General features: G+C 48.2%; 1 long non-coding RNA gene across 1 annotated transcript in view; it reads right to left on the reverse strand.

Moving 5' to 3' along the window:
- Window positions 1-10,874: 10,874 nt before the first annotated feature.
- Window positions 10,875-23,485, reverse strand: part of LOC144155683 (uncharacterized) — a 115,307-nt gene continuing 102,696 nt past the window's right edge. Inside the window, exon 4 of the long non-coding RNA XR_013319607.1 lies at window positions 10,875-10,970. This is a non-coding gene — a long non-coding RNA (uncharacterized LOC144155683). The remainder of the gene's footprint in view (window positions 10,971-23,485) is intronic.

The raw sequence follows: 23,485 nt of genomic DNA on the forward strand, positions 1-23,485 counted from the left end.
CAGAAGAAAAAAGAAAAAGAAAATGTGGGGAACGAGACCTGCTCCAGCTAGGCTATGGCAGGTTTAAAGCCAATATAAAATAAACAAATAGGGCGAAAAGCCAACCAAACATTTTTAAGAAAAAGCCAATTTGATGATTAAAAAAAAATTCCCCGACGTACGTAACAGCAAGACGTCCAAGCAAAGTTTAAAAGGATAACTAAGCGCGAAGGAACATAAAACGAAGCATAAGGAAGAACGTTCTCAAGTCAGTTCGGCACAAAAGATCACACAACACAGCAGTTCCACTCTCAAGTGTGTGCAGCAACTTCAAAGAAAGCCCGAGTCAGAGCTGAGGCGGCATTATCCACATATCACAGACACTACACCAGGTCACACGCAGTAGCACAAGGACCTTGGGCACACAATATCGCGGAGGTGCAGTCCATAGGTGGCACGTATCTAGGTGTTATCCCATTCAACTAAATAGGCGGCAAGTGGTGGTGAAGGTATAAAAGAAACACCGAAAAAAAAGTCACTGAACACACGTAGGCGTCACACCTCGGGCATAGATCGGGAAATAAAATCGGCGAGGTTCATGAAAATCTTCACGGCTGTTGAACTGTCCAAAAGGTGACGAAGCTGTGGCGGCTGTAACGGTGAACTCGACAGCCGACGAAGTCTCTGAATGTAGCTGGCCGTTTTCGGGCATTCTGTTAAATAGTGCCCAACCGAAGTGGCAGGCGCACCGCAGAAGCACTGACAGTTTGGCGTGAGTTGTAGACGGTGAAAGTAATGAGGAAATCGACCGTGTCCGGTTATCAGGTGAGCTAGCTTCTTGGAAGGCAGGAAATAGGAAGGAAGGTCCAATACACTGGGGGTCCATCGATATAATTCAGTGTCGCAGTTGTTTGTACTCCACGTCTCCTGCCATACCAAGCGACCGACCTTCATCAGCAAAGAGCGCACCCTGGTCTTCGACCACCTTCCATGAACCTCCTTTCCTCTTGTGGCAGCACTGCGGGCGACAGTATCCGCAGGCTCACTCCCCCACACACCAGAGTGAACTGGCAAGTGGTACATAGATACAGGCAGTACACTTGAGAGTAGGGAAATATTCTCTTTAAGTCGATGAATGGTAGCGGACTGATTAAATGGGTTATTGAGAGCCAATAAAAGCGAAAGACTGTCTGAATAGATACTGACGGGGCAGGAAGGTCTGTCGTCCAAGAGAAACAGTACGAGTTGTTGCATGGCAATCACCTCGGCATCAAACGACGTGGTTGGACACACCAGACGGAACCGCCTCACCTCATACACATGGTCTGTCCCTTTCAAAATAACAAAGGCTGCTCCTGATACAGTCGACGTGTGTGATCCGTCTGTGAAGGCATGCACAGTGGAGAAGTGCAGCCTGCGGTTTGCTTCCGTTCTGGCTAGACGGTCGTAACAGACACGACGTCGTCGCGCAGGGTGTGTGTCGACCTTGATGGGCAGGTCCACATCAGAAGGATCAAACGATGCCGTGTTGAAGGTCACTGGCTGCTGGTGATGAAACAATAGAAACATGCGCACTGTGATGTCTAGGTGGATGTGAAGCGTAAGCGCATCGGCAAGGACTTTGAGGGCGGCGGTCAGTGTGGTAGTATACGCCCCGGTGACGGCGAATAATGAAGATCATAGCAGCGAGTGTACCCGGGCTTTCGGTAGATGGTGTTGGTTGATGTGCCACCATGCAGGCGCTGCGTATGAGACTGCGGGAAGGACCACAAGGTGATGTAACTGACGGAGATGAGATCGACTAACTATGGCATGCATGCGGGCAAATCTTGTGAGCGAAACTGCCATATTGTCAACTATGAATTTCAAGTGGTTTGTGTGCGCCAAGAATGTGAGGTGACTGTCGAAAATCACTCAGTGGAGTTTCATTTCCGTCACATGCTTGATAACTGCGCCGTTGAGCTTGATGGTTGGTTTCCTAATAGCCCCGCGGTCACCCTTGGAGACAAGGAGGCAGGAGCATTTAGTGGGGTTCAACTTTAATTTTGCGGCTCCAGCCCAAGCAGTTATCATAGAGAGGGCTACGTCAGCAGTCGCCTACAATTGTAGACGCGTACGACCATGAATAATGATCACGGTGTCATCCGCATACGCTTGGATGTATGCATCTTGAGGCATGGGCAGGCAAAGCATATCATACACATATGCGTTCCACAAAAGTGAGCTGATAGGAGAGCCCTGAGGAGAGCCTTTTGAAGTGGCATGGGTAGTGCTTCCTTAAAATGTGTCCAAGCAGACGGTGCGACCCTTTAGAAACGATTCCAGGAGCTGGTAGATGTTGCGGGGACAATGATGAGATCGGAAAAAAATATAATAATCGGAGATGCCAGATGCTATCAAATGCGCCTGTAAAGTCTAGTGAGATTACGAGTGAAAGTCCCCCACTGTATTTATGCTGCTGCAATCGATTGCGTAAAGCAAATAAGGCAGCCGTTGTGCTTTGACCGGTAGTGAAACCATATTGCGGTGGGTGAAGGAGGCGAGATCGTTGTAGAAAATAATATAAGCGGCCATTTAACATTCTTTCCAAAAGCTTGCCAATCATAGATGTCATGCATATTGTCCGGTACGAAGAAGGTGCAGCCAGTGGGTGAGCGTCCTGGTTTTGACAGAAAGGTGACACGTGCTTCTTGTTTGCAGTGGGGGGGGGGGAAGTGGCCAATCACGAGACAAGAGTTGAAAAGACACAGTAAAAAATTAGGAATATGATGAACGAAAAGACGAACCATGGGAGTTGTGACACCGTCGAGACCTGAGGCTGCATTAGCTTTTAAATTTCGAGAGGCCAATTGCAGTTCTTCTAGCGTGAATGCATCATCTTGTTCTTCCGCGGGGTATGGAGTTGAAGCCACTATGGTTGTCATTGCCATGTGGGCCAGGGTATCATCACGTTCATCAACAGGAAAGTGAGTCTGCATAAGCAGATCCGCCGACTGTATTGTGGATGCTGTCGAAGTGTGGTCCGTCACATGTAGTGAAGGTGAAACAGAGGGTGCTCTAAGCTGGTGAAACGCCACATTAAAAGGTGGTGCAAAAAGGTTCTTGCCGGACGCTCTAGAACACGCCTGTCGCACAGCCTTGTCTTTTGCAAGCTGAATATTTTCCCTGTACGCAGCAAGTTGCCGATAGTAAAGGAATTTATAATCCGCTCGTAAAAAGGGTTCACGGCATTGCTGGTACCAGCGGCGCAACACTCGCACGGTTGATCTCCCTCTCTCGCAATGGCGTCACTCCACCACATGTTTCCCTTGTGCTGCTTCGGAAGCCGCTCAAACTTTCTGTTGAGACAGTCCAGCTTAGCGTAAAATCTGTCCAATGACGAGTTGGGGGAGCTTGGTGTAGCAATATCTTGATGAGTGAAACCTTCAATCCAGTCATCACTTGCTAATTCTTCAACCAGATGTTGGAATGCGGCCTTGCTTAAGCGTTTTTTCTGCGGTAATTGCACCATTCTGGGACCAAATACTACATATTTATGATCAGATAGAGTTGGTGTGTCTCGAACTTCCCACAAGGGGTTGCCATCCCAGATTGTTCTGGAAACGAGGGTAAGATCAATCCAAGACTCTGAGTATGCATTCTGAAATGTGGCTATGGACATGGGGTCGTTTAATATTCGGAGTTGCGCCCCATGAACGAAATGAGCAAGTTGAATGCCACGAGAGTTGAGAATGGTGCCACCCCAAAGAGGATTCCTGGAATTAAAATCACCCGCCAGCAGCAAGTTCGGTACTCGGTGGCGCTGAAGAACGTCTTCAATACCGGACAACGTAAAGTCAAGAGGTACAGATGGAGCCGCGTAAACGGCTATTAGGAGCAAGGTGAACTCCTGGTGCTGAAGTCGGAGAGCCACGATGTATGGAGACACTGCCAACGGGAATACGTCAAATCTGCGCTTAGGTATGAGAACCATACAACGCGGGGTGGCTGAGTTAAAGGAAACAGAGCCAATTGGGCGGCACTCCGGGCACTGTTGATCCACGAGCGTAAGGGTCAGACACAATAGCCACATCAATGTGCTCCGCTTCGATGAAATCAACAAGGTGAGAAGTAGCTGCACGGGTGTGATCCAAATTTGCCTGAATAAATTTTAAGAAAGTCATTTGATATATTCTTGTGACAGTGAGCCGGAAACGAAAAGTTATTTTATGCAGAGACAACGGAGGAAGAGCAAGGTGCCTGGGTGCATTCATAAATGGTTTTTTAAATGCAGAGCATTTCTTTAACTCACGATGTCACCCGGCGTTGTCGGCGTGCCTCGGCGTCCGCAACAGCCGTTCCAGGTGCGCCCTCTCCCCCACTCCTCCTCTCCCGCATCACGCTACCCTCTTCGCTCTCAACAACAGGTTCGCACCCCTCCCCCTACACTATATAAAAAATAATACTTACCGGCGCCTGATTTCGATCCCACGACCCTGCGGGCGGAACGCAAGGTACATGGTGCTCTACCCACTGCGCCACAAAGCCGACACAGAATGGAAGGCTACGAACGCGCCTTATATCCTTGACTCATTCAAACTACGTCAAGAAGCTGCTGATACAACGCATTCACTACCTTTGGGCGGAACGCGAGGTACATGGTGCTCTTCACACTGCGCCACAAAACCGACACAGAATGAAAGGCTACGAACGCGCCTTATATCCTTGACTCATTCAAACTACGTCAAGAAGCTGCTGATACAACGCATTCACTACCTGTGGGCGGAACGCGAGGTACATGGTGCTCTTCCCACTGCGCCACAAAACCGACACAGAATAAAAGGCTATGAACGCGCCTTATATCCTTGACTCATTCAAACTGCGTCAAGAAGCTGCTGATACAACGCATTCACTACCACCAACTCCCCAAACACTAAACGTTAACGCAATACACCCACCCCCTATGCGACGCATTTACTCGAGTCCCCCTCACGGGGAGATGGGCCCTTTTTGACGCATGCGTGAGACTCTTCATTCTACAGTGTAGCAGCAAGGCGCATTGAAGACGTGATCTGAACGACGCCCCGCTGCGCGACACTGCCTGCAAACAACCCTTTCCTTGTCAGCCAAAGTACAGTCTGCAGCGGCATGCTCTTCGGCGCAGTATGTGCAGCATACACTTTCGGAATTGCATCGTACCGCTACGTGACCGTAAGTACAGCAGCGGCTGCACGCTGCCACGTAAAAATTTTCCTTTATGGGACATGACGTCCATCCAACCAATAGCCGGTCCTTCTTTTTCAAGGTGTTGCACACAGAAGGCGAAACTTCCACGATATGTACGTTGTTGCCCGTGCGGTCTTTGAAATAATTCCTGTGTTTGAAGTCTTCCTCTGGGATCTCTAATCCATTTCGAGCATTGATGTTTGTGCGGAGTAGGCCGGGAACAACGCTTGGGTCAACTCCACTGATCTTAAACTGGGGAAGGCGGCGTGGAGGGCGGGTGACATTGAGTGCAGCTTCCAATTGTACATTTCCTTCAATGGCTTTTTACAAATTATCAATGGATGCGCGGTCTGCAGAAATCACTGTGAGCCCTGAACGGATGGGGATAAGTTTCACCTGTTTGACGTGAATTCCTGATGGATCATTTCCGAAAGTCACTTTTAACAATGTGATAGTTTCGGGGCCGGGATGAACAGAAGGAAGCAATGGAGTAATGTGCAGTACATGATTCGGATCCGAGGCGAAGCTCACGCGGTTATGTGGGCGTTGTTTCGTGGGCTGAGGAGGAGCAAGCGATGATGCGGGACCCTGAGAGCCACGCAAGACACTCTGGTGGTCTCTAACAGCGTGCTCATAGGACCACCGCGACGTAGAAGGTTGTTGGGCGGCTTCACACCCTCGGCACTCAGCTAGTTGCGAACGAAGTTCGTCAATTGTTTCTTCGGCACGAGAAAGCTTGGTGCGAAGCGCCATGAACATTGCCTGAATGTCAAAAAACACTTCCATGATTCTTTCACGCGAGGGACAAGGCACTTTGTGCTTGCTGTCGCTGAGAATATTAATTAGTAGCTTCCCTTTGTCACATAGAAGACAGGTATCTTCCTATTTTTCTGTGGATAATCCCTCCAGAAGGTGTGTTGAAATTACCGGAGGACTTCCACCGCCACTGGTACCAGCTGAGGCATGTCCCCGCGGAGAATTGTCCCCCTCCAGCTGATGATGAGTATCGAGGGGATTGTCTACTGCAGGTAAAGATTCTTGTTCGCGAGAAAGCAGAGCGCTGTCGCCGGCTACAAGCGAACCTCGAGATGTAGAGCGAAGCGTAGGAGAGTGCCCGGAAGCCATATTATAGTCGACAAGAGGTCTTGTCCAGAGTCCAGATTTGTAGGGGAAAACGACGTGCTAGGCGAAGTACACTGAGCCAGGACGTGTACTAAGCCTAACCGCACATCGGAGTCCCGCGAGACAACTGCATGGCCTCAAAAGAACACTGGCGCGCTCACCGACGATGCTTGAGATGTTCCGGCGATGGATCGTAGTGCTGGTTGGTGATCTCGTAGCCTGGGAACCTGAAAAACGCTTTTCCAGCACAGAGCCGAAAAAATCACTGCTTCGTTTTCCTCAGTCAGGAGATTGTCCTCCTGACTGAGGAAAACGAAGCAGTGATCACGGGAGTCAGCCCCAGCACTTGGTTTTCTAGGGCAACGTGGGCAGCAAGCAGGCTCAGCGACTTTTTTTAATGGTCGACCAGGCTCCTGAAACATGGGGACCTGGGGCTGCAGACCCCAAAAGCCACACCTTAATCCCGCACTAGTTGTGAGATGACGCCGTCAACCATGACGTAAATGCAGTGCAGTGCCGTGCAGTTGCGGAGAGATGCTGTGGCTGAAAAATAGTCAAACGAGCAGAGAATGCTCGTAAACTCTGCTCCAAAGGATCACATTACTGGCTTGACTGCTCAACCACTCTTGTGTATGTTGTCAATTAAGTAGCCGATTTTCGTTACTCAGCACCGGCCACGCTGACTTGTGCAGGCTAAAGTGTTCGTTACATATCTGTTCCTTTGTTTCAGAGTGTTATCGTTGTCTTAAATATGGGGAATAGGCTGTTTTAAAAGTAATTAGGAATAAATCGTGTTTTAATTGCCGCCTTTTAAAATTACGGTTTTCTTTTCATAACCCAGAACAATTTGCTCACCACCACCGCAATTAGCGATGTACATAAAACACCGATAAACAGCCCACGAACAACGATGTCGGACTGACCCAATTCTGCATACCTTTCAGACAAGCCGTGTTATTTCCGCACTGAGAGCTGATCTAATTTGCAAATAAGTGTACGTTAGGCCCTTCGTGGGCGGGCGGAGGCAAGACCATCTGTTAACTTCCTCTGAAGCCTGTGCTTGTGTCTTGGCAGTACTATTAAACACGTGCAGTCGAAACTAACCTTCTTGAGGCAAGTTATTGCAACGAATTCTGCGGTAACATGATTGGCCGTAATTAGCACTCATCAGCTTTACCCATTGTGAAATTTTCTCTGCTGTGCTGTTGTGCTGCTGAGCACGAGGACGCGGGTTCGATTCCCGACCGCGGCGGTCGCTTTTCTGATGGAGGCGAAAAGCAAAAACGCCCGCGTGTTCGAGATTCCGGCGCACGTTAAAGATCCCCAGGCTGTCAAAATTAATCCGGAGCCCTCCAATACGGCGCGCCTCATCGCCGGCGTTGCGACGGCGCGTTAAACCCTAGAATCAATCAATTAATCAATAAATAAAATTTTCTCTTGTCAGAAGATATGTATTTCAAACAACAGCCCCATTTTTGTGAGCATAGATGTATTTTGGGACAGAATATGCTCGTGGAGAATTTGGGTTTAACCTGATTGTTAGAAATATTGTTTGGTGATGAAATATCGGGCGAAATCTGGTTTTACCCGATAAATGAAGGACCCCTGATAGGGTTTCTCTTTTCCATCACCACGCAAGAAAATAAACACCGGCACTTCAATGTCGTTTCAATCGATTCGGTTATATAAAAAAAGAAACTCATTTTTGTAATTTGTCATCTCCTGTATAAGATCAGATTGTAGTTACTATTTTTTGTTGTGTTCTCTGAAAGAAAGAACATTTTCCTTGTTTTGTATGCTTATGTTCCAGGTTGTATTTTTTGACTATTGGTTCTCTGGTTTTGGACTTGTATGCTTATGTTCTAGGTTGTATTTCTTGTATGTTGATTATCTGTTTTTTTTTAACTGCTTTCAACCGAGACAGCCCAGCCTCGCACACAAGCCTCAGGGCTTATGCTGGCTGGATATGCACTTGTATGTTTTTATTTGGACGAATAAACTTCTTATCTTATCTTAAAACCATGGAGGTAATTTGGGTTCGAAGGTTATTCTGGGACACGATGAAGCACCGCTGCCATCGAGTATGCGCGTCGTCATCTCTTCCTTAGTCCGTCTAAATAGAGATTCTTAGGCCATTGACACTAGAGTGGTACTTCTCAAATCTGCACACGCGTTTTCTTTATGCTCTTCTGGTGAATATCGGAAAAATTCGCGCAAAATTTTAATGCCAAGGCCCCGCCCCGCCCAGCATCAGTGTCGTCGAAACGGCCCCTAAAATGTATGTAATCACCATTGTCACATGCACGGGTTATTCTTGACCAGAAACACAAACGGAATCATCGCTCATCCGTATGCACTCAACGCAAAACCCACTAAACACAGTGTAAGTCCAACATTCTAAATAAGGTTCGTGCGTTTTCGAATACATCGAAAAATAACACCGAAAAACATCGGCCGGGAAATTTGTGTAAGTTCGAATTTGTCTGAAAAGGCGTCTATTCTGGAGGGATTCCAACCTAAGTTCTGCAATACGGTTTCCTCTTGTATCAAACCATGCTCAAAGCTTTTACAACAGATGAGTGATGGCTTAGAATCGGGAACAACATCAGCGCACAAATGTACCGCAGGGCATGCGCGGGAACGGGACGACAGGCCATGTAACCCGATAGGATCTCTCCGCACGGGCTTAGACTGCAAAATGCTCGTACTGAATACAAAATGCGAAATGTGGTAAGCCAGTCATGCAGGACAGGTGTAACGCCCAAATTGTGCAACAGCTCCGCCCAGACGGAGGCGTTCCGTTAAGCAGTGGCATACGCTATGCTACAGAGGACGCCCTAACGCCGCAAGCAATAGGCAGCCCCTCGAAATAGCTTCGAGATGGTTTGGCTGATGCGGTCGAAGGGTAAAGCAACAAGAGTAGCCGCCGTTTTAGCCCTTTTGACCACAGTGTCCTTTCAAATTTTCTTTTTTTGCGGTTACTTGAGGATTAGAAGCGACGTTCGCACTCTTATTGGACACATTTCTTAGGCATCGCTGTGAGCTCGTATTAAAGGGACCCTGCAACACTTTCGATAAGCGATTTCACTCTTTCCTTCGCATCTGGAACTTCTGCGAAAGCTATAGTTATCACCAGCACGGAGCGGCACTGCGTGATTTGCTCGTCGCACCAGATACGCCTTCCATTTCGGCTTTGTTTTTGTGACTTTTTTTTTTTAAGTTGCAATCGAAAAGCTATCATTGCTGCAACTGAAGTAAAACCGGAGTTAAACCGGCCAACAGGTGCTACATGGCCTTAGTGACGTAATTCGAGCCGTCGAAGAGCGTCAAGACCGGCAAAGAGCGAAAAATCTTTTGAGAGAGTTTACAACTTATCTGATGAGCATAGAGGAGTAATTTTTGGCTGAGGTACTTTGCGACCCCCTAATCTAAGTACTCGGTGTGTGGGTGACTACGTTCTGCAAGCATGTAAGATTTGAAAAAAAAAAAAAAAACGTTGAAAAAAGTGTTGCAGGGTCCCTTTAAAAGGAAACTGCTCAATTGTTACCCCCCCCCTCCTCTTAACATTCGGGTTTAATTGACAATTCTTGAAGTGGTGCCGAGTGTAAATTTTTAAAGTATACCGAGAACGTCGAAAATGGGCTCTCGGTGATAGATATCCTGAACTGAAAGGACTGTGGGGCCGCCAAGGAACAAAAGTTTATCAAATATATATTTGAATCTGTTTGCAGAAGTTGTCACGGGTGACGCATTGTTCAGCCGCATTAGAATTAAAGTTTCCTAGCTAAAGTGCCTACTTCTGTTTCGAAAGGCGGTTGATACATATACACCCACTGAGCGGGTTTCAATCTCTGCGCTCTTACAGCACAAGCGCGTCTCAACTTCTCCTTAAAACTTCTTCGAATACTTTTTTTGTGTCTTTCTTTGTTATCGGCGAAAATTTTAAACTCGATTTTCGCATTTTCCGCCTTATGAGGGCGCCTTGTAGTCCTCAAATTCTTGCAGTTCGGCCTCCTAGCCGAGCTCGCCATACTTCTTATATTGCCAAGACGCCCAAGATGCTTTGTAACACTGTCCGGGAAGTAATACAGCGTGCACATGAAGATATTAAGGACTGTTCGCACATTGGGACGTTCAGTATCTGTAGCCCAGTGGTGAAGAAATGACTGCCAACCACCAACAAGTCCGAGGGAGATAGCCATGAGGCTAAATTGTGTCAGAGACAACCATGCGGAGATTGGTTCTATGACACCTATAAAACAGCGCTGAAAACTTGGACAAAGAGAAAACAAACAGACACGAGCGCTGACAACGCTCGTCTCTGTTTGCCTTCTCTTTGTTCACGTTTTCCGCGCTGTTGACTAAGGTTTCATGTGTATCCAACTAGCCCGACGTCAAGATTTATTGGTTCTATACACGACCTGAACAAGTGCACCTACAAGGTAGGAGGGAGTATCCTCTTCTGCCAGCGCAGGACGCGAAATGTGGACACCTAGCAGCTCTGTTCCCGAACGAAAACTCTTTCCTCTGGAGATCCCCGTTACATGTTAAAACTTGTGCGTACTTGCCTTGCCTCAGCTTATCGTTCCGGTCGGTGGGACCATTTCCCACCACTCCCATCCAGACATTGTCATGGTTTGCTCAGGGGTGTCTGCCTCTCGCTTCTGAAAAAAAAAAAAAGGCATAAACATCGGTACGACAGCCTACCTCAAGGTGCTCCTCGAGTTCTACATGTTGCCTTGCTAGCACTCCAAATCTATTCAAGAACATTGCACCTCAAAACATTACGGGTCACCTTGTTCACAGGTCTGAGAAGACGCAAGAGTGGGGCCACGCGCCTCTTTCGCGTTTCAAGCTCAGGAGTGGCTATCGACAGCCCCCGAACCGCAGCCACACTGCTTTTCCAGTGGCAATATCAGAATAAAAATCAACCACATCTAAGCAATTGCGCACCAGCGTCGACTGTCTGAAGGTGTTTGCCGCCTCCAGAAGGATGCCATACCAACTAGGCTTCCCGGCAGCGTAGTTGGCATGGAATCAGATAGGTATTCTGAAGGTCGTGGGTTCGGATCCTAGGGGAACATGTTTTTTCTTCACTTCGAGTTTGAGTTTGTTTTATTTGACAAAATGGTACATAAAAATAGGGAAGAAAGCGTTGGGCAAATAGCCGAAACTGGTGGAGGGTCATATACAAATGCGTTGGCAGCAAAAATATAAATACAAGTTATACGCGAGTACATACAAATGGAGTAACTTTTTCCTTTCTTTTAATCTTCAAGAAATAGATCTGTTTCAACAAGAAAAAAGGGTGCACCACTTCCCCTACGCCTTCCTCGCCGTTCTTGACCGCTGGCCTTCCTTCTGTGTTCATCCGACGAACCCCTCATTCCAAATTTTGATTAGCTAGACGCATAGCGAGAGCCTCGATGCTTGCACTCTTGGTGTCATAGGTAGAATAAGAGGGCTATCCGCTAGTTGCCACCTTCTGATGTTGTAGACGCTTGAGTCACAGCCCGGGGCTGAAAAGAAGGTCCCCTTCATACCGAGTAGTCGGAGCGGCGCTGGGTACCACCCTCAAGCGTAGCATACAATTACTTTCACATAAATACCTAAGAGAGTGGAGGGGAGCTCAGCCCCCCGGTAGCTTAGTTGGTATGGCATCAGGTCGGTATTTTGAAAGTCGTGGTTTCACCTGGGAAGCATGTTTTTCTCCACCTCTTTTTTATTTCTTTCAAACATTCGTAAGAAATATATGTGTTTCAACAAGCAAAAAATTCCCCCGCATTTCCCCGAGGGGGAGAATGTGAAAGTGCGAATGCACGGTTGTAGGCCCGCTTGCGGCGCTTGCGCTCGGCCCCCGCAGCCCACCGCCTCGCCGCCTTCTCTTCCATCTCTTCCATCGGGTTTGTAGTATCACGTGTACACCACGCAGTTATCAAGCCGCTATAACGCCGCTGAGTCGCCAACGCACGCCGCTGACGACGTAGTTTGAATGCGTTAAAGATATAAGGCGCGTTACTCACACTGATATCAGCGTGGCTTCCGTGGCTTAGTCGGTAGCGCGTCGCGCTGCGGCCGCAAAGTCCTCGGATCGAAACCTGGCGCCGGATGCTGTTTCTTTTTTAAATATAGAGGAGCACTGCGGACGCCGCCGACGCCGCCGCCGCCGCCGGCGGTGGATGGTTTGGGGTCGCTTATAAAGTGCATTCGCACTTAAAAAAATGAGTGATAATGATTATGCGGTTTAACGCGGCGACGCATCACAGGCAACAAGGCGCGCTGTAGTGGAGGGCTCTGGATAAATTTTGGCCACCTGGGGATCTTTAACGTGCGCCGAAATCTCGAACACACGGGCGTTTTCGCTTTTGGCCTCCATCAGAAAGGCGGTCGCCGCGACCGGGAATCGAACCCGCATAACACAAAAATAATGATGGACCACTGTATACAGCAGGCGCGTAGCCAGGAATTTTTTTCGGGGGGGGGGGGGGGGGGGGCGCGGTCGACCAACAGATGGGACGGGGAAATATGTAGGCAACGCTTGTTGCGCGTTGTTTTTCAAACGAAGCTTGAAATAACTGACTTTATCACGCGATGTGTGTATGCTGAACGCTAACAGTAAAGCCCACCTTAAGGAGCTTAGATAATGATGATGATAATGATGATGGTGTTCTAAATTCTCGTTCACCGGTCTACGGGTAGGCCACGGGTGATTCGTTCTTCCGTAGAGCAGGCGGTTATGCGGGCACGCGCTCGTGACCGTGATCATGAGTGCGCTCGTGAGTGCGCGCATGGTCTTCGAAGTTCATCAGGCGGAAGTGGAGGCCAACACTGGGTGTTTACTATCAAGATTCGCGTGTTTTAGATTTTCCTGTAGGAGAGGGACTAGTAAGTTTTCTTACCAGCTATGAAGTACAGTCGAGCACAATTTGAAGGTTATCGCGACAGCATCGAGCGGCCATGCGTGCCACCGTCCTACGGTTTCGTTTCGGAACCATGAAAATCAAAATTTCGCACTCTTCTCTCCCTTGTTCGCTGTTCCATGCTACAACAATGGCCCGCACGACTGACTTGCCACCCTTTGGATTTCAAGCTTTACATTCGTTGTTATCAAGAAAGACTTGGTTGCCTTTTATCTGCACCGACGATAACGAAACTGGCATGGAAGATTTGCTAAAGCTGGTGTTCTGTCTGCTTCATTTGAAAGAGTAGCTTTCCCGCGATAACCTTCGAATCGCAATGGACTCTACGTGCGGCACATTCGTATATTATGGCGGTGAAGCTAGCAAACGTGCGTCTTCGTCCTTAAGTAATCGCCTTTTTGTTATTTTTTGGGCTAGTAACGTGAATAGTAAACTTACGCTTAGCGGAACACGTTATTGCACTGCTGCTGAATGTTGAGCTGGTTGCACGTTCCTTAAATTTCATTCTACATCTATCCGTTAAATCGAACAGACATGGCTTCAGTAAAATTACCGTTAAGCAAATACAGAATGCTGATTCGATCTAACCAAGAGGCAGGTCAAGGAAACAATGGAATAGTGCCAAAAAGACAAAGCTCCGCAATAAAGAGAACTGTACAGTTTTGTTGATGTGGAGGAAATACAAGATGGGCAGAGCAATGCTTTTCATACAGCAGAAATTATGGAACTGCAGTTGTCCATGAATAGCGATGTCAGTAGAAAAATAAACATATCAAGGATTTATAGTTGACTGAACAACATATTGATTGATTGATTGTAGGGTTTAACGAGCCGACGCAACGCAGGCGATGAGGCGCGCCGTAGTGGAGGGCTCCGGATTAATTTTGATCACCTGGGGATCTCTAACGTGCGCCGAAATCTCGTACACACGGGCGTTTTTGCTTTTCGCCTCCACCAGAAAAGCGGCCGCCGCGGCCGGGAATCGAACGCGTGACCTCGTGCTCAGCAGCGCAACGCCTTAGCCACTGAGCCACCGCGGCGGGTGACTGAACAAAATACAGTGACATGCTCTGTCATGTGATTATACTTTGTACCAGTGTAAAGACAAGGAATGACACGCTAAAGTCCAGAACACATGTATTCCTATATGAGGCTTTTCCTGCTGCTCCTCCATTTCCCCATTTCTCGGCCGTGCTGTTCTGCCAGCGAAACAGCGGAACTGCCGCGATCGGCTCGCGGCAGGTTCCCGACGCTGCTCGGTGTATCCGGCGGGAAATGCAGCCGGGCTGTATATGTTGACATGTACAGCATCTGGAGCGGGAACAGGGATCAGACGTTGACGTAGCCCTTGTTTTCAGCTTTATATGAGCAAGGATGCCCTTAAAACTGCAGGTTCCGCGCCTGCAGGCGACTTCAGGCGGTTCTTCAGGCTACTTAAACCGCACCCCAGCCTGGCACGAAACATTTCGGGGGGGGGGGGGGGGGGGGGCACACGGGCCCGTGCCCCCCTTCTTGGCTACGCCCCTGATATACAGACATATCGTGCGTACTGATCATCTGAATTGCCAAACTATATACGCCGAACTGAATCGTCCACACCATGTAATGTATAATTGCCTCCTCCCATTGTGTGCGCCCCCTCACTTCGTACAGTCTGTGGGGTGGATTGCCTGGGTACTTTTGACATGTAGTTGAGTAAACATCACTTGCTTTCAGCGCCACTATCACCATCATTAACGGCTTCCTACGATCATCCTCAATGGTGCGTGGCCTCGAGGCGATATTCCGCTTCAAGATAGGTAGGTACAAGACAGGCACTACCGGCACCATGCAAAACGTTAAACATCTTTATATTGCGCGCACCCCACCTCTGACCGATCTAACAGAGACCAAACCACTTTTATTGACGAAAAGAATGAGTAGAATTGAGTAACGAGAACATTTTGCAATAAGAAAAATCACGAGTCTTGGAAAAAACCATACACCCCTCCGTCTAACGACGCAATGCTTTCTCTTGATGGATTCTTTGGTTGGCCAATCCCATACTTATACAATGTGCTACTCTGGAGGTACGCACTTCTTTTCTAGAATACCCACAGCATCCCTCGGGTGTCCTCCGTAAGCCTAATGTTTGGGTTCGTGGTGTACGGCGCGAATCGGTACCTGCTGCTTGGCGTTCGCTACGACCATGTTGAAATGGAGAAAGAAGTCGGATAGACGCCGGCTTCGTAACGCGAGAAACCCAGGTTTGATTCAGGCCGCGAGACGCGTTTTTTCCTTCACTTCACCCACGATCATTGATCATCACCGTCAGAGAAAGTTGGCTTTCCCGCAGGGCGTATTGGCGTACAACGGCATCAGTGAGGACACTGAAGCTTCGCTTTAAAAACTATTAGCATTGCTGAGACTCGAAACCGGGGAGTTTGTTATAAAACCCACGATTCTACCCCCTTTGCGGAGCTCTCTGAACAGTTGTATAAAAGAATCGAAGGAGAGTTGCTAGCGAAGCAGTAGATGGCGCTGGGAGCGCACAGGAAACACCTAGCCTGTACCCACAAGGAAACGGAATCTCGCGGCCTCGAATGTCAGCGATGCCGCACGACACACAGATCGAACACTATTGCGTGCCTGGGCGGTCGCATGTCATCGCCGCTCTCTTGTTCCATCCGGGACTATGCATCCACAATAAATGTAGGAAGCCATATTTGTTCACCTGAGTCAACGGCTCCTTCGTATACAGACACTTGCAAGCCATATGCTCTATTGATAATGAATGAATAAAACCTTTATTCAACAACAGGTGCTGCTGTTAGGGCGCGCTCCCAATGGAGGGGATCCTGAGGCCGAGACCCCCTGGCTGGGGATAGCTGCACGGGCCGTGTTCACCAGGTCAAGCTGGATCGCAGAGTCCTGGCTGGCCTACCGCGCCGTCCACTGTTGAATGGGGGAATTGAAGATTGGTTGTAGACCAGGTATTTTCTGGCCCGCCCGTACCTGATGGTATGGGAGACCGAGTACTGGGCAGCACTTGCAGGTGGCTTTATATTCGGTCGGATATATGGCATGGAGGAGGGTGTGGTGCGGATAGATGTTGGTTTGGAGTCTTCTGAAGGTGGTAGCTTCATCTCTTGTGAGTTGCGGGTGTGGATGGGGGAACATTGGCCGTTGGTGTCGATAGTGGGCCAAGATGTCTGTGTATCGCAGGAGAGGTTGTTTATTAGATGCCAGGGGTGACGATACTCCTGAGAGAGAAAGAGCCCGGTGTATATAAGCGCGGGCAGCGGCGTGAGCCGCCTCGTTCCTGCCGAGGGATTCGGGACCAGGAGCCCAAACTATGAAGACTTCGGAAGTCTTCAGGCTCGTTTGGAGAATATGGAGGGCCGTTTGGGAATGCGTCCTCGTTGATGATTTCTGCAAGCGGTTTGTGAGTCCTTGATTATGGTGACTGTGCCGTGGGCAGTAGTTATTGCATGGGTTATTGCGGCTTCTTCGGCACTATCGGTTGTTGTGGTCTTGACCGTGGAGGACGTTATTTCCTGTCCCTGTCCGTTCCCTACACAGGCTACATGGGCGGGATGGTGCGGATAAGGAGATGCGTCCATTTAGAACGTATTGCGGTCATTGCTATATTTCGGAGACATGGCTCGTGCTTGGGCAATTCTTCGGGCCTTGTTGTAAGTCGGGTGTATATTTAGTGGTACTGTAGCCACACGTATGCACTGGCGTATCTTCAGAGGTACACTTGTTTTGTTTTATCTTTAACCAGTGGTGTATTACAACCCAATCGTCGAAGAGTCACGCGCACCGTAGGTGTTTTCTTCATGCGCTCTATTTGGGAAATGTGGTGCGCTTCCTGTTGTTCTTCCCAACTGTTATGTACGCCTAATTGAAGCAATTTTGATGACGACTCCTTGGAGAGCATCCGAAGGGCGTTTTTGTAGGCCTGGCGGATAATTATATTTAATCGTGCTCTTTCATTCGTTTTAAGTGCCAGGTACGGCGTTCCATATGCAATTATACTAATCGGTATGGCTGGTATATTTCTAAAATTGTCCGATTCTTTGAGGCCCTAGCAACGGTGCGGGACGCGCTGAATAATGTGCATGAGACGGTTAACAGTCTTTTGGAGAGGGCCGATTGTGTTGATCCCGGAGCCATATTTGAGGACAACAAGCCCCAAAATTCGCAAATGTGGAACAGTTCGAACGTATTGGCCATTTATGAGTAGTACCGGATCTGGGATGATGGTCTTCCTTTGTTTCGCCGTACCAGCATGAAGAATTAAAAGCGCTGATTTTTCCGGCGCGCATTCGAGACCTCGTGTTCGGAGGCAGTTCTATACTTTGTTTATAGCTACTTGAAGTTCATCTTGTTGTTCCCTCATGGATCCTGTAGGTGTCCATAGGTAGGAGCATAGAGTGCATGTCGAATGTGTGGTATTTCTTGTAATAAAGAGGGAAAATATTTTATGGCAAGATTAAGGGGCGAGATTAAAGGGAAGCTGAAGCGCTTTCCAAAAAAATTGAGTTAGAGGCACGTTCATATAGTTTCTTGCGCGCTGACTCCGAATATCATATTGAATTTCAGCGTGCATGAGTCCAACTGGCATTTATCTTGCAAAACGCGCGGTCCCATTTGAAAGACGCGCGCTTTTCGTCTTTTGACGCCCCTGATTGGTAGCGCCCGTCATGACGTCAAAGGAGGACACCCTTCGGCCGCGAGGCTTGTCGGAAGCATTGGGACCGATCGCACGGCAGCGGCGCTTGCCTTTTTGGCAATTTAGCTTGCAGTTTAATGTTCGCACATGACTGCAAGTTTATTTTATAACTTCCCGCGCTGTTGGTTCAATTATCTTTGAGCTTAAATTTGCTTTACACGACTGAGAATCCCAAAGCAGTGACTGTGGCGTCAGCTAGAGGGTTCCGTAAAAATTAATTAGGCAACCAGCATAGGGGGTTTCTATTTCTTATGTTAATATTAGGTACTGCCTGAACTGTTTGCTCCTATATACGAAACCATTTATGCCGAAGATTAAGCGGCGTTTTATAAACAATCTACCAGCGAAAAGCACGTACGCGTGCACTGCGCGAAAAAATAGAGTTCATGCGCTGTAAACGTATATGCGAGACATATATGTTGCCGGTACACGCATAAACCAACAAGTGGACTCTGCTTCCGAATTTCCTTTGTTCGTTGTCGCCCGCCCCAGCCCCGTTACTCATCCCCATACAGAAACCCACACGCGCGCGCATCATTTGGGCAGCGGCGCTAAGGCGCCTCCGCAATCGCTAGCTGCACTTCGATGAGTGGCGTCTTACTGCTTGACATGCATTTATTCTGAAAACACTGTAGCATACTGGTGCCTCCGTAGCATTATCTGCTCTAGTAGGGCTTGATTTTTGCGTGTGCGTCGCACATTCTGCTACAATATTACGTCCTCCTCGTTATAATTAACAGACCAGTCGGACTAGGCAGTTACGTTGTAGTTCCGTTACTTTAGGTTACAATCACCAAACTTTTGTGATAATGAATCGTTGGTCTGCTTCAGCATTTCTAGATTTAAGCATTTACCGCGTTAGTCGGACAAAGGCCGTATATATTTACTCTTCGCTGCTAATTTTTTTAGTCTCGTCGTAATATATATCAACGACTATTATTGGCGCACATTTGAGGTTCAGCGGCAACAAGTGCTTGCCAGGTTATAATATGCAGGCACACGGAATCTTGGGCAAAGAATTAGGGCCCCGCAGTCAACACAAATTATGGCACGGTGGTGGTTCGGAGCGGTGTTTTTTCACTCCAGACAAATATTACCTTATCATGGCATGTATACTTACAAAATAAGTAATGTGGTGGTCTTGGTTCTGTTACTTTGTAGGAATACATTTTACCTCCTAACCTGGAGAGAACTTTTATCAGGATCGGCCCCTTGTTTTAGTTTCGCCAGAAATTGGGTTTTTGAACACTGTTGTAAGCCCATAGAGAAAGAAAACTAACGCGTTTAACGAAATAAGTATTTCCTGAACAAATGTAACTTTGTTTCTGGAACGGAACGAAACACCCCCGGTCAAAGTGCAGCAGTATTCCCCATCCTTCCTAAATCTACAATCTAATGTGAACATTCACGTCCGTCGCATAAAAAAAAAAAAGAAAAACGCATTGGAGCGTTTTACAAATTATCTAACGTAGTGTAGTATATTGTCTGTCATCAAGCACAGCCATCTCGGTTGTCGCTTCCGTATGTTATCAAACATCCCGGCGTGCATTCTCCTACTTAGGAATACGGCATGGTAACGTATGCCTCGTTTGGCGTTCGGGCATACTTTTTGAACACGAAAATTTGAACACGAAAAAAGTATCATTCACAAGGAAACACGGCGAAAAGAGCATGGCAGAGGCGGCTGATCCGGCCGGAAGTCCAGGTATGTCGTTTTTCAGCCGGTTTTCGCCCGCGCTCTTCGGTCTTCCGGCATCGCGCGGCGAGATGGGGGCGGGGCATCGAGCCACTTTTGTTTGCGCATTGCGCCGATTCTATTGAATGCATTGCGAAAATATTTCGTACACGGGAACTATTCAATGTGCACTTGCTGCTAGTCAACTTTTCTTTTAATTCTAAAACAGCTTCACCTTCCCTTTAATGAACCCCTGCGGGGTGCCACGAGATATCGTCTAGAACGGGCAGTACGCAGATGGCCAATTCCTATATGGTTACAGGGCGATTGATGAGGAAATTTGATGCCCCATAATTGCAAATTCTCGGCCCACAATCAACGGATTCGAGGCCCTATTGATAATTTTTTTTCTGCGAATAGAACACGGGACCACTTGCAGTGTCACATTATTCGTAGACCCTCAGCACTGAATCATACCGTTTTCCAGGCTGCCTTGCAGATGGTGTTAGCAGGGCAGCATTGACTGTTCAAACGGCCGACGCGCGGTTCAAAGAAAGAGAACGGGCAGGAATTGGGGGGACGCTGGAGCCTTGACGCCTGGTGAAAAGTGATGGTGCTGGTGATTTTTCTCTCTCTAAGTGTTCCCCCTAATTAGCTGCAGGATCTGGCCCTACGCTACAAGCGTTCATTGCAGAATATCTCAAAATATTTCTGTATATATATTAAAATGTCTCAGAATATCACACTATATCGCACATTATCTCAGGGCGCTTACCTTAGGCTGTTCCGAGTTCTATTAGCCATTATCATGCGGCATACATATATCTGACTGAATAAAAGGAACGGGAAGTTTCTTGCTTTAGCTCGCACATTTAGTTGTTATGGATCGTTGTTGTGACATATTGCGACAAATCCCGTGGGGCGTTCGATATTGTATAAATTCTATAAGTTAATTCCGGAGACAGTCTCACTGTATGCAAATTCGTTCGTTCGTTATGCTCCGAGACGCGGCGGTGATTTGTTTGCACCTACCCCTCAAGGCGCGTCCGATTAGGCGAGGCGAGAGCGGGAGGGAAAGACAGGTTCAGCGGAGAGCGACGAGGCAACCGATCCTTCACGGACGCTTTAAGACCTCCTCCAGATAGCGTACTTGGCGCGCGAACGTCTGCAAACACAGACCAGGGGACCGTAATGGCCATCGGGCCCCGCTTGTTCCGAGTCAGTCAGACCCGCCAGACGAACATCTCCGAGAGCACCCTTCGGCTCGGTCGCCGCGGCCTCACCGCGATAGCAGCGGACCTCGGGATGCCCTCTTCGCGCCAATTCCTATCTGTCGTCTGCCAATGCAGTAATGGCACCGCTGGGCTCCCGAAACAGAGGCGTGGGCATGGCGACGGCATCTTGCCGAGCTGGCGGCGATAAATGACTTCACTTCACTCTGCCATCCACCCCCCCCCCCCCCGTTTATTTGTTTTTAATTGACTCTTTTGCCATGTTCCCCTCATGGCGTTCCTTTATACTTCGTTTTCTGAGCTACGTGGCTTTCTTTTGCGTTTTCTTGTATTCGAAAGCTGTTTGTTTTACGACCCCCAACACGACCTCAGCGATGTTCAAACATCGCTAAAGAAAAGAAGCCGTCTTTAAAGCGCCATTTTCATTCCCCCCCCCCCTCCCCGCTTTGTTTGCTTGCAAGAATAAATAAAGGTCGCAAGGAGACAAGAAAGAGTAAGAGGGAGATAGAGTAAAAGAAGGCGCGTGATTTTAGATTTATGCCTACAGGCTTCTACGGAGACAGCTAATACGTGACGCTTTTCCGGACGAAGAAAAACGTCCACAATGTTTCAGGCGAGGAGCGTTGATTAAGTGTCCCGGCTTGGGAGAAACCAGAAGCGACTGAGACAGATTTATATATTCCCGCGATTAGAACGTTATGATGTATGTAATATGGGCTCCCCGCTTTCTGTTATCTCTCCGTGCACGGGCGTGGTTCCGAAGGCTTGCGCCATACTCCGGGTTGCCCGGAGTCGACACAATCGCGCACTGCCTTTTTCTTTATGGAACTTCGCGAAGGAGGGGGTGCGGGATATTGCCGGCCCCCACCTGCATCTCCCGAGGAGACTGGACATGGAGAGCGCGGTACTTTGCCGCGCGACGACGTCGGCAACGCATTACTCCTCGAAACGTCCAGGGAATCTTTCTCGTGTGCTGTGCGGCTGAAGGCAGGAAGTGAGATATCCAACGCTCAAAAAACCGGCCCGGGCGGTTATGACAGCACACGGGGAGGGGGGAGACGCTCAAGCATTTCATTTCTTGCAGATTCTTCCGATTGCCGCACGATGTGCGCGTCGTGCCTAGAAATGCGCCGTGTCCAATGTGAACCGGCCCAACCGCGTATCCAAGGGGCCACGGGGGGAGGCAGGCGGTCTCAATGACAGCCTCTAAATGCGGACCCCTTGGTGAATGAATCGGGGAGCGCCAGATGTAGCACCTGTTGCGGAGCCGTGGCGTGTGTATGTACGACCGCATTGCTTATGCTGCATAGGGCGGATTTTTTATGTATGCTGTCTGGCGTTTTACTTCTATTGCGCTAAGGAAAAAAAAAATTACTACACATATAGTTTTGGTTCTATTAGTTGGTGCTAGCTATCACCAATGCATAATAAGTGGATGGCCTGCTTTCATTTTGGGGGGACGTAGGGAAAGGTCATCAAAGTGATCTAATGGGCTATTTGGTAGTGCGCAAAACCAGGGCGGGGTGAACAGAAGCTTCCTTCTGTGGGACCCGTGCTGTTTTTGCGCATTTTATCGCATCACGCAGGGAAAGTTGTTTCCAAATTCAAAGTATTTCTTTGTGGACTCCCCGAGAAAACCCGTCTGCGCGTCTATAACGTTCATGTACGCTTTCGCTGCCCAAAATAATGCTCTATAGGAAAAAAAAAGTTTGCAGATATTGAGATTCGAACATTAGCCTCTTGGGTTTGAATCGAAGCATGTAACCCACTACACTTCCGCTTCGTTCGCTAAAGGGAGGTAAATTTTTTCTGCAAGCTTCACTTTTTGGGCTTCGCAAAAAAATTAGTAATTTAACATTTCGTGTCCAGAAAATCTTGGACAGCTTGCCTAAGAAATTTTTGCATAAAAATAAAAAAAAGTCGGAGGACACCTAAGCACTTCATATCAGTTGTGAATGCGAAAGCATTAATGTGTAATTAAATGCTTTGGGTATAATGCCGCGCCGAACTACATGCAGGTATTGTGGACGCGGCCGCGGCGTAGAAGGGGCCGCAGTATCTGCCGTGAGTGCGGCAGACTTGCTTGACTGCTAGGGAGTGCTGCGCCGCAGGGTGAGGCCGCAGTTTTTACCGCCAAGAATCTTCTTGAGTTACGCATAAAACAAACACGGAATACCAAACAATTTTCTGAATGGTTTATTGCTAGAAAGTTACCTATTAATGCCAATAAAACTGAGTATACTATATAGCCTTGCAGAAGATCAGTTAGTTGCCCAGGTAGCCAAAGTAAAATCGACGACTACTCCAACACATGTACACGTCAAACATACGGATCGTACATTTGGTAGTTACCTACACGGAACCGTGAGGTCAAATCTACGCTCTCACTATAAAGCTGTCCTCTGGGTGCTATGCCCTTCTACAAGCAAGAAACTGTTTTTACGAAAGCATTTTGCGCATCCTTTTTTTTTCTTTAAATATAGTCATTTAGCATGCAGCTTGGAATGATGGGTTTGAACATGCACTATTCATCTGGATCCACTGCGGCGGGTACAATAGCCCAACTACCGCAGGAGGCTGGCCAATAGCCGCGATATAACTCGAGGGATGTCACTCAAGCGCACAGACATTGCCC

The sequence above is a fragment of the Haemaphysalis longicornis genome, unplaced genomic scaffold (assembly GCF_048455015.1).
Source record: "Haemaphysalis longicornis isolate Haplotype H1 unplaced genomic scaffold, Haemaphysalis longicornis Haplotype H1 scaffold_1, whole genome shotgun sequence".
NCBI lineage: Eukaryota > Metazoa > Arthropoda > Arachnida > Ixodida > Ixodidae > Haemaphysalis > Haemaphysalis longicornis.